This window comes from Heterodontus francisci, chromosome 20 (assembly GCF_036365525.1).
Source record: "Heterodontus francisci isolate sHetFra1 chromosome 20, sHetFra1.hap1, whole genome shotgun sequence".
Taxonomy (NCBI): Eukaryota; Metazoa; Chordata; class Chondrichthyes; order Heterodontiformes; family Heterodontidae; genus Heterodontus; species Heterodontus francisci.
In genome coordinates, this window is record NC_090390.1 from 49184434 (window position 1) to 49196751 (window position 12318).

At 40.8% G+C, this 12318-nt stretch overlaps 1 long non-coding RNA gene across 1 annotated transcript; it reads right to left on the minus strand.

Annotated features, from left to right (window-relative positions):
• Positions 1-248: 248 nt before the first annotated feature.
• LOC137380936 (uncharacterized) lies at positions 249-6093 on the minus strand. Its single transcript, XR_010977093.1, has 3 exons — positions 6020-6093; positions 1728-1795; positions 249-392 (listed from the first exon to the last, which is right to left on the minus strand). It is a non-coding gene; the product is annotated as an uncharacterized lncRNA (long non-coding RNA).
• Between the last annotated feature and the right edge of the window lie 6225 nt (positions 6094-12318).

Here is a 12318-nt window from a genome sequence, read left to right on the forward strand (position 1 = left end):
TTCCTCCTCTGACTCTTACAGAGTATGTTTGCAGTGTGTCAACTCCTCCTCCTCTGCATCTGGCCCTGTGGCAGACATGAGAGAAGGTGATTATGAGAAATCGGCACAATCAGCAGATGCTTCAGCTGCTAAAAATAATGAGATGACAGCTTGTGCATTGACTGCTCATTGCACGGGGATGATTTCCATGCATCCTCTGAATCTGAAGATGTTAAGATCCTTTTGCTTTGTTTATGTTGGACTCCAGTTTCTCTGTCTCCTATGTCGCAGTGGCTTGCCATTCTGGCCAGATCAAGTGCCAGCTCCTCAAAATGTGTTCGTGCCGCGCGCTGGGGCACCCCACTCTCCAAACGTGCCCTCTTGCTCCCCTTGGTGTTGTTCTCCTGTTTAGTCTGCAAGGTGAAGAAGAATGCCATTAGGACAATGACTCTCTCCGTTACTACTTGCATAAGATGTCCGTCTTCACTGTAGCCTACTGTCCAATAGCACTAGGGTTATGAGCTAGGTTAATGGGTCATCACTGCTGCTGTGCACCTATCTCTCCAATGTGCCCTCTGGATGCCCCTTTCTTTTGCATTCTGGTCACCATCTTGGTCTAGCTTTGGATTCACCTTGCCAGACCTAAGCAGGTTGTTGAAAAGTTTCCTGCACTGGAGCCAGTTCCTCCTCACCACTCCCCTTCTACTGACCTCATGAGCCACCTCCAGCTATGCCTCCTTGGCCAGCCTTGCAGGCCTTCTTGTGCTGCTGGCAGGGTAGTGGATATTTCTCTATGATGTTACCCCCTCCAGCAACACCGCTGGTGAGGTGTCAGAGAAATGGAGGGTGTGCCTTGGCACAGGGTGCCTCCCTAGCCTCTGCCCTCTGCTCAGCTCCTTCCACTATTGCAACAATTGGCAACCATAGCAATGACTGCTGCTCACCCTTTGAATCGGGCCCTCTGCTTCCTGTGTCCCAGCTCCATCCCATGTCCTACGCCTCTAATTGGACGGCGAACATGACTCTGGGCCAATTAAGTGCCTTTTCAATTGAAATCACACTGCGTGCAGGGGTTTGGGACATGGAAATGAATGCGCCATCGGGGTCCCAACCCTGAAATTGAAATCCCGCCCCTGGTGAGGGGCAATCTTTGGGTGCACCTTGGAAGCCATTAGCTCCTCGCTGTGTGAAGAAAGCATATGCAACACTGAGTACATGTTGTATCTTTGCTTATCTGTGCCCTATTTCTAACACCTTTCAAAGGTCTATATATTCAGTTTCATAATTGTTGTTATATTATTTCATTATCTCCATTTAATCAATTCTATTTATTTAACAATAAGCTAATAAGAACATTTACAGGCTTTCAGGTTTATTACATTACCTTTGTTAAGCCATGTAAAAATACCAGCATAAGCCATGAGCTGAGGTGCAGGGCAAAGTTGGTGAAAAAACATCTTAAGTCTTAATGAGTGTACAACAGTAAAATATTCTACAGGTAAACATGTAATTTTGCTGAAACTGGTTGAAAAATTCCTGTATGTAGACAAAATATGTATTTCAGTCGTCACCCATCGATGAGACAATTTTTCCCCTTTTTTAACCAAATATTTAAAATCATATTTTACAAAATTGCATTCTAGGAAATTTAGCACGATTAGCTATGATAAACCTAAAGAATAGAGTGTTGGAAGTAATAGAACTAAACTGCATTAAGGATACAAATTATGCATTTATACTTATCTCACCTTACATACGCAACAGAGGTCATTCACCAAATCACAGTGTGGGGCTGTGTCCTTAATTGTCTTTTTTCCTATATGGTAAGTTTCAACAACAAAAATTTTCCAGTTCAGTATGCATCACCGTTATAACGCTAGATTCCCTATGGATTTCCAGAATCCTTTACGGAAGACTGTTGAAGATTTATTACACAGGAACATCAAGCATGGTTTTAATATACTTCTCATTTGAATCAAATTGACACATTTTACATTCTTTTAAATATAATGAAATTCCCTTACAACACATCATATTATAAATGACCTCACCATTTGAATTTATGATATAGGTCCAGCCTATAATTCAATACTCAGTGGCAAATATTTTAGTTTTTAAAGTTCTAAAAGAGTAAGGGATTAAGTATGTTATGGCTCCCTAAACACTGGCTCCACAGACATTCCTAAATGTAAACTAAACATGAAGTTGAAATGCATGGATTGCAAAAATGTGATGACATAGGTGCTGACATAAATCATAAATATATGAACTTTGTTTATTAGACTAAAATAATATTTCTCAAATACTTTTACACAAAGATTATGACCAAAGGTGACAGCTGCATTATTTCTGAAGACTTCAGGCAGCTTTATAGGCTATAAGAATTTTGAAGTGTAGGCACAACAAATATCAGCTTGTTAAATGCTGTGATAACTAATTGAGCTTATCTTGTCCATCTTTAAGGTGTTGTTCACTTCCCAGTAATTGCACGTAATTTTTTCCCAATTTTGGAGCCTGTAATTTGGCATACTAGAAAATTAGTATGTCATAATGAGTGTAAATGAATTAGTGGTTTTTGATGAACTGATTCTGTGGCATTTGTGAATGTGTATTTTGCATAGGAATCTTAAACTCATTTAGCATAAATTATGCTGTGCTAGCCAAACAAAAAGACAAGGTGACGGGCTATTAGGAGTATCATGTTTCTTTAATTTAATAATGGTCAGAAAAGGAGTTTTAACAAGAGACGTGCTATATTTTCTAGAGGAGGAGTATTTATTGTTTCATATCTCATGCCATAATGATAACACAGCCCACCATCTCACATCAATTACAAAATGATAACCACTGAGTGGGTTGATAAAAGCAGCCTTATTTTAAACTGCCAAATATGATAGTTTCTCTTGTCAAGATATTGGGCTGACTTTTACTAGCCCCTTGACGCTGCAGGTTGGCGTGGTGGGGGCGGGGGCGGTAAAATTCTATAGGGAGAGGACCATCTTGACCCGCGACGTCATGAAGGGGCCGTCACATATTACCGGCGGCAGGGGGACATCCATTCGCACCCCCCGCCCCCCCCACCGCCCTGCCGCATGGCAGCGGGTCCTTCATCTAAATATTTAAATGCACAGTAATGACATGTAAATGACACTACCTGCAGGCGGCGGCCATCCTACGCCAATTTTACAGTCGTCATTTGTACTTCATGCGCCTTCGGAACTCCATATGGAGTTCTGAGGCGGGAATCCGGTGGGGAGGGGGGAGGAATAAAATTTTCAGGGCGGGAGTAGGGGGGAGCGGCAAAAACAAATGCAATTGGGTGAGGGGATGGGTGGGAAGGGGTTGAAGGGTAAAGGAAAGAAAGTTCAGGGGAAGTATGGTTGTTATGACAACTTTAATGTTTTTGGGATGTCGGACAAATAATACTCTGATTATTCATTAAGGGGATGGGAGAGGGGATTTGAAGTGTGTATAACATTTTATTCAAAAATATTTCAAAACCTGACACTTTCAACATTGAAATGTAAGTGAAGGGCTTGAAGACCTTTAAAAATGGCGCCGGCACCTGCGCGGTGGCGCCGGACGCCATTGCTGGGGACGTGGTGGCTACCCCCTCTACATCATTGGGGGTAGCCACTTCGCCCCCTCTATTTAAATGAGCCCCCGTGCGTAATATTGTGGGGGCTCTTCAGCGGCACTTCCATGTCAGAAGGCCGCCGAGTTCAAAGTGCGCCGCTGCAGAGCATGGCACGCAAATAAAATTCAGCTCATTTTATCCAACCAGATAGGGAAGAGCAAGGGAAATGCCCTGTTTAAAATGGCTTCTTAATGCAACCATTATGAAGCTGTTTAAACTGTTGCACTGGAGGTTGATTTTAGGAACGTACAGCTATACACTACCATAGAGTGCTAGGACATCGACTTCTGCATATGATTTCCTCCATAACAAGCTTTCAATCTCAGCTGGAGCATTAGGCGGCCTCAGAGAAAGCCGAGTGCTTTTCCAGAGCAAATGAGGCAAATGGGAGGGCAAGGGAGGGGGTAAGTCAACTTCACTTGCTTGACTACTAGAAATCAGTTATATAGCAGCATTGGCAGAGGCCTAAGAACAGTTAATTGCCTGCCTAGACGAGGGAATTTTTGGTAGTGAAGGGAGACCTGACTGAGGGGAAATAAAGATCAAAGAACAGTACAGCACAGGAACAGGCCATTCGGCCCTCCAAGCCTACGCCGATCTCGATGCCTGCCTAAACTAAAACCTTCTGCACTTCCGGGGACCATATCCCTCTATTCCCATCCTATTCATGTATTTGTCAAGATGCCTCTGAAACATCGCTATCGTACCTGCTTCCACCACCTCCCCCGGCAGCAAGTTCCAGGCACTCACCACCCTCTGTGTAAAGAACTTGCCTCGCACATCCCCTCTAAACCTTTCCCCTTGCACCTTAAACCTATGCCCCCTAGTAACTGACTCTTCCACCCTGGGAAAAAGCTTCTGACTATCCACTCTGTCCATGCCGCTCATAACTTTGTAAACCTCTATCATGTCGCCCCTCCACCTCCGTCGTTCCAGTTTAATTAACAGTTAATTATTTTGAATACATGAATACGTGAACAACACCTTAAAGATTTCCAAGATAAGCCCAATATACTTCTGTTCCTAACCCCTGCTCTTTGTTCCTGAGTCTTTGTTCTGTGACTGGCACAAACCTAGAAACAAAGCATTGAGATCAACAGCATGAGTAGACAAATCTTGCATTTCCAAATTAGACTTCTGCTGCAAAAACCTCATTACCTTCACTCTGGGTACTGAGAAGGGAATTTTTACTAGGTATATTTCTTTTAGCTCCTGACTATAATATGGACACAATATCATGACAACTATTGGGTACTACAGCTTTAATATTATTTGTACTTTTTATTAATTGCTAAATGCTCTTTTTATCATTTCAGGTGAGTTACAATGTTATTTTGATGCAGGATACAAAAAAAAATTGAGGCACAAAATATGTAGTACAGGTGATCTTCACCAATTGAGAGAAAATGTTTGCCAATTTAATAACTATTTTAGTACTATTACCAAAAGTTTGTTTTCAATTTGTTTGTGCATTATATTTTTATATCTACTTATTTCTAAATATAGGTTATGCAAAAAAAGGAAACTTCTTTAAATAATGAAGCTTGAAATCATTATAATCTGAAACTAACGATGTCTTCTGTGATTTCAGCTTTCAAGCAATTTTCTGTTAAGGACTAGCTATTTGTTATTGTATGAAACACAGCTATACTAGCCATTCAAAATAACTGCCTCATTTCATAGCACTTAACTGAACCCTATGTAAGTCAAAAAAAAAAGCTTTTGTCCAAGACCGGTTAGCGTTTTGGATTCTTTAAACAAGTCCAGCTCTGGGCCTTGGATAAGCAGACCTCCCATAGCAGACATTAACTGGTTGAGAGGCACTTTGGTATGTAACGAAGGGAACAATACTGGGAAAGAAGCCAAAGTAGAAATACTGGCGCCTGGAACCTAGGGATTTGCCTCCGAGTAATATTACGAGTTGAACTAGGCCTAGCAGTTCTGTTAGGTTGGAAATGGCATACTGTGATCAATGCCTTTGCCAAAGGGATTTCAATAGAGGGAAAGGCTGGCAAGTAAAATTTTTTCTACAATTTTCACACTGTGTGCTGAATTGAGCACAGGAAATAAAAAGGGGAGGGAGTGAAAAACTGCAGTCTATTAATCCACGCTACTTCATGAGTCCAACCTTCAGCTGATTTTTTTTTATTTTCTGATCGTGCTTTGCCACCCAGAAAGCAGAGACATAAAACAGAAAGTTAAAACTGCTGTCATTCAGAGAAAGGCACGCAAACATGAAATTATTGACATGAGCTCTAAAAATGACAGCAGTAGAATTGTGCAGTCGAATCTATTCCCTAAGTGCCTGAACCATATAATGTTCTTATTAATTCTATTTGGAATTGTTAAAATAAGAGAGGTTACAGGCTGAAGAAGAGACCTGGTTTCCTCATGAATACTTACCTTGCTTCTTCCCCGGTGTCCTTGGACTGTCATCGCCAACCTTTGAAGCTGTATCTGATTATCCATGCAGCAATTAATCATAATTAAGCAGGGCTGAGAATTGGAAAGGTAGAAGGAGGGTGGCTGCAGATCTGGCATTCATCCTGAGCAGTTTCTGTTCCCTTTTGGCTTGCGGACTGCATGTTTGGTTCCATGTTTTGAGAAAATGACCCCCCTGTGATCTGTCCCATTTGTGTTTTGGTAATCTTGGCTGAACTTGGTTCCAAAGCACTCATATTTATGCTATTTCCAGACAGGAAAGAGCTGGAAATAAATTATATTCGCAATGCCAAATGACTTGAATTTTGTCTAATTAAACATTCAAAGCAATGTATTTCAGAATAAAAATTCCACCAAAACACTTATGTCACCATAAAACATTGCCACAGATTATAAATACAAGACTGTGCTATTTCATTTCTTCCATATATGTTTTAGTTTATCTGCTATTTCTTTTAATCTAACGAATATTTATTCCAGAATAAAATTTACATTGGGAAGACAAGGTAAAAGAGACTTGATATAAATAAATAACTGACTCATATTATTATATGGTGCTGCTACTTTTAATTCAAGGAGCATTTATTCCACAATGACATTTATATTATATTTGTTTAAGCACAGGGCAAAACAAATAGATGTCTTATTGAATATACACAGGACGGAAATATTTCTTTTTAAAAGAAATTCAATTCTAAATAAAGCAATTTAAATTTTTGAATTATTTTACCCTAATTTTCATGATAGTCTGGTTTAATGTATGTTTAAGTCATTAAAAGCCTGAATAAATGATAATTTATTACAATCAGCTACAATGTGAAACTTGCAGATTGGTCTCATCAGTAATAAGGAATTAACAACCAATGGATGAAAAAGGCTCAGTGATCCATTATAGCAAGGTTTTCCTGACCCTCTCTGGAGCTGTATCACAGAGGGAAAAAAAATCTTTTAAAATGCAATTGTTAATGTATTGTGATATGACAGCTTTTGGAAATCATAACGTTTAAACAATGGTTGCTCTATAGCTTGTATTCACCATCGGCATTGTAGTTTTCATGAACTGTAATGGTTTATATTATAACTGATATATATGTTGAGAACTGTAGAGAGCTGTGAAGGAGAGGTGAGTGTCGAAAAGTTGAACTGTTGACAGCAAGGATTTAAGCAGAATTAACAACGTCAATATTGTGTCTTATCACGGATTTTAGTTTCTTAATAATATTGATTACCATTATTACCTTGTGTCTTATTGTCCCGCTCATAGTGGCAGTATGACCAGGGGCCTCTGAAATTAACACTGTACAAATGAAATGGAGGCTGGGAACCAGGATTAAATCAAAATGAATTTTAAGCAGTAGAATGTAATTGCAGCTGTTTTAGGTATAAGGTTTAGTAGTTAATTTGATTAGAGATTGGGTTGTTCATTATTTAATTAAAATGTATGTTCATCAGATAATGTACTCTGGCTAACCTTTTCATGAGTTTCTGCTATTTAATAGCATATACGGCATTACCTGAGGGAATATATATAGACAAAACACTGACACTTTTCTGAATGAAGCATATGAAGTAATTTCAATGCTGGCTTGCTGGAAATTCATATTGAGTCCACGAGCAGTACTAAACATGGTATGCACGCTTAAACATATTTATAAAAAGGCTTGCATTTATATAGCATCTTGCATGACCACCGGACATCTCAAAGCACTTTACAGCAATTAAGTACTTATGAAGTGTAGTCACTGTTGTAATACAGGAAACACAGCAGCCAGTATTTGCGCAGCAAACTCCCACAAACAGCAATGTGATAAAGACCAGATAATCTGTTTTTGCAACGTTGATTGAGGGAGAAACATTGGTCAGGACGGCAGGGATAGCTCCTCTGCTCTTCTTCAAAATAATGCCATGGGATCTTTTATATCCACCCAAGCAAGCAGATGGGGCCTCAGTTTAGCATCTCATCCAAAAGAAAAAGAATTAAATTTATGAAGTGACTGTAGGTAATGCATACATAATTTTCTAGTATTTTGTGGAAAAACTGCTATCAATGTTAAAATAATCTCACTTGTTATTAGAAGAATCGCTATCAATACTCCAAAGATTTTCCTTGCCAAGGAATGGCCATTGAGCTATATAATAAGTGAAAAAAGTGGGCATTGTCCTGCATACATTTAGGTGCTGCACCACCCTCCAGCTCTTCTGGACAGAGATACTGAAGCTATGATGGGTTTGACTATTATTCTGGACTCAAATCCAAGACAAGGAATTCCTATCACTCACTGGCTCAAAGTCTCACTCCTTGCACCAAGAAGATACTTTCCCTCAGTTGTGGCCCAGTCCAACACCTCCCATAGCAAATGCTGTCCAAGAACATGTGCGTCATGTCTCAGTGAAAGCAAATAATGCATGGGCTGCACATAATTCTAGGGAAGCACCAAAAGATATAACGGCCTGGATTTTGTGGTCAGCAGCGAATGAATGACATACACTACCTACACTCCTTCCACAGGATTTTGCACAGCAAACTGCGGTCATTGGGCGTACAATACAGCATGGTGCCCTCTTCAGGTGATCTGGGACCTGTATGAACAGGGCAAGCAACAGCTTGCCTCTTGGACCAATCATATTGAAGATTCTTTACTGAGGCACGCAGAGTCTAAACCAGGAAGTATAATATTTGATTCAATGTGAAATCATTTACAGAAAGTAAAATAAAGAGAGGGAAAGAAAGATGAAATTAAGAGAGAGAGAGATAAGAGACAGAGAGAAAAGGTTAAAAATCATTTTAATTTTTAAAGAAAATTCCAACAATACTTAGCGTCTGAAGGAATGAGACTCCATGCTTGTAAAAGTAACTTTTCAGTGCCAGAGAAGTTCTTTGGCAGTAATTATGAGTTATCATGCCACTATAAATTAACTTGTTTTCATTAGGACAAATTCTAACTTTTTCAGGCGTGTTTAGTGGGTATGTTTCACATCTTCATACCATTACATGTGTTTGAATGCTGAGCCTTTTGGCAAGATACTATTAGAGCAAAGCTTGCGGAGGAACAGGGCATTTCAAACAGCAACTTCCTGATTTACATATTTAACAGTGACTGTGCGGACACTGGACATTGCTGACCTTACTCCTTAAAACAGTGAACACTGATAGACTCGCCATTATCCTTATTACAAAATCCAAGCCATAGGATTTTATGCTGCCCTTGGAGAAGTGCATGGATTGGGGCGAGGGGGGCGGGGAGGAGGGGTGCAAAAAAAATGGCAAGGGGTGTTTTCCCAACGTTGTCCTAGCACTTGTCATTTTGACTGGGGCAGAGAAGGCTGAGGATGGCCTTACCACCCCAGTCCAATTGAGGCCCTTAAGTAGCCAATTAATGGCCACTTAAGAGCCACTTCCTGCCGCCACGCCAATTTTGTCGAGCACGGAGGGGCCTGCCACTGCATAGAGACACCTCCAGGGGGTCCCTCAGGGGGTCCTTCCTTTGGGGGAAATTTAGGGTCCCGGAGGGCTCCTCCCAGCTGCAAAAGCTGCCCCCTTTCCCCACCAAGATCCCCCACCCACAACAGTCCCCCACCCCCACCCCGTTAGCTCCAGCAACCCGAACCCCTCTCACCTGTCCCGGGATCTCCGAGCTCTTCTTTTCTGAAGACCTCTTGCAATACCAGCAGTGGCCGCTGCCCCCAACCTCAGATTGGCTGGCAGCTCTAGAGGTGGGAGCTCATCCCTTAAAGGGATGGTGCCCCCGATAGTGGGCAATCAATTGGCTGCCGGCTTTTAAAATTGCAATGGAAGTTTGATGAAGGGCTGAGGTGGGTTCACTCCCACCTTCCAGCCCACCGGCGGAACCCCACTCACTGGAATAAAATCTAGCCCGTAGTGTCTCCCTCGCATCCACCCAAGCCTCCACAACTAGATTGATCCCGGGGCTACCTGCGGAGGATACAGGCATCAGTATCATAAGCAACCTTGACAAGTGTTTGCTGCTTTCCTAATCCATTGCAGTGCTTTGCACCCCTGCTTTTCGCAGGCCCTTAGCACCTCCTGACTAGACCTATCACAAAGTACGCATGACCCTAATGTATAGATTTATATAACAATAATATAACCATCACTGCATTTACCTGCCAATATTGTCAAATCTTTATAATAGCATGAACCACCTTGTCAAACCATGTCCTAACTGAAGGTCTATACTCCTTGTATAAAATAACATCTTTAAAAAAAGCCAAGGAGTGATATTGTTATTGTGTAGTCCTATTTTTAAAATGACACGAATGCGAATATAATTACCAAACACTGTTAGAAACTGTGTCATGTCAAATGTGTCTGGAGTGTATGAATATAATATGTTCATTACACAAGACACAGTTATGACAGAATGTGTAGTAGAAGAAAATGGAGAAAGATAGCCAGGCATGTAAGAAGGACACAGCAATATTTTCTAATTTAACATGAGGGACTTCAGTTGAAAGTAATGTCATCAATAGAGATTTATGCATTGTGTGAAGCAGTTGGAATAAAGCTGTTATAGTTTTACTCACACATGTGAATTGCAAGAAATTATTTATTTTAAATTGCAGTACCAAATTTGTTAATAAACAAATGATCAATCATGATTCAAGATTAATCAGTTGTATTATACAGGATATGCAGGGAAAGTATGAAGTAACAAAATTGAAAGGTTGCTGAAACCATAGCAATAGCTAAACCTTTTATATTATCCTTGTTACCCATTTTTATTAGTTATAGTAATACAGCCTATAAGGAATACAGGCACTGCCAAACATTTGGTCCCACTCTATAAATATAAGGCATACCATAAACATCATCAGCAGGTTTGCATTGTAGCAGATGTGTGCACAGTGTCTTCAGAGTTATGTCTTTCTCTTATACAATGCAAAAAGTTATTTAAGACCAACACAGTTTACTTTCAAAACGATTTGCATGTACTGGCGCTGATCATTCAATCAAAATTCTTAGTGGTATAATAAAGAGGTTGGTGTAGTACTTGCAAGTCATATACTATTATAATGTCCATTAATTTTCCTTTAGTAACTATATTATGACAGTGAAATCCAATTTACTGGGAATTTATAAAGTGGTAATGAGCTTTTTGTTAGATACAAAGTTGAGTTGTCATTAAAATAAAAAGACTTTTAACTTTCGGGATTATTTGCATTAACCCCAGGGTGCAGATGGATTCAGGGAGCTCCTAATTCCCTCAACCAACTTTTGTTTTGGTTACACACTGATACTGAAATAAGCATCAATATTACAATAATAAAGTTAATGCAATATTACAATGATACCAAAATTAAACATCCAAATCACAATTTCATGTTTGTTTAAAAAACTCAAAACACTTTGGGTTGGATCTTCCCAGCCCATTGGAGACAGACTGGGAGTCAGGAGGGCTGGTAAAATGGCAGCAGAAACCATTGAGCGGGGGGGAGCCTGTCATCTTCCCAATGCCACAGCATATTACCAATGGAGGGAGCCTCAGTAGTGCAACTGCCCGCTGGGTTGCCAATTGTGACAATTAAGTGCCCAATTAAGGGCCACCTCCCCCACCGCCGGCATTTTACCAGTGTCAGGAGGGATCACCGCCACATGGGAGACTGCCAGATAAACCCTGCTGACCTCCCAGTGGGATCCTTGGAACACCCCACCCCTGGTCTGCACCCCTCGCCCCCACCACCCCCCCCCCACCAGATCGCCAAGGCCTTCCAGACTGGCCACGGCAATCCTGCCTCACCTTGCTCTGGTCCAGGGTTCCAAAAGGTTTTAGCATGAGTTGGAAGTAGGCCATGCCACTGTAGTTCCTATTCTCCAAATCATATTTGGAGGAGAGGAGAGAGACAGAGAGGGGTTTGGGGTTAATCACTGTCAATAGTGAGGCAAAAGAAATTGGGGATGCGCACGAGGCCAGGAGTGGAGGAATGCAGAGTTCTTGGAGGGTTGTAGGGCTGGAGGAGATTAGAGATAGGATGGGGCAAGGCCATGGAGGGATTTGAACACAAGAATGAAAAGTATAGTCAGTGAGGAACAGTAATGAAGAAATTTTACATTAGTCTTGGAGCACATTGTAATAGCATCACAATAATGCTAAGTCTTTGCAAAAAAAAAAGGGTTCCTCAGGGTGAGCAATGTTAATGCCAGGAAATTGGACTTTTTTATTGCCATACCTGCCATGTATGAGATTAGCAATCAGTACTAAACTAGAGACTTTGTTAAATCATGACTGGGTCACTGTTGT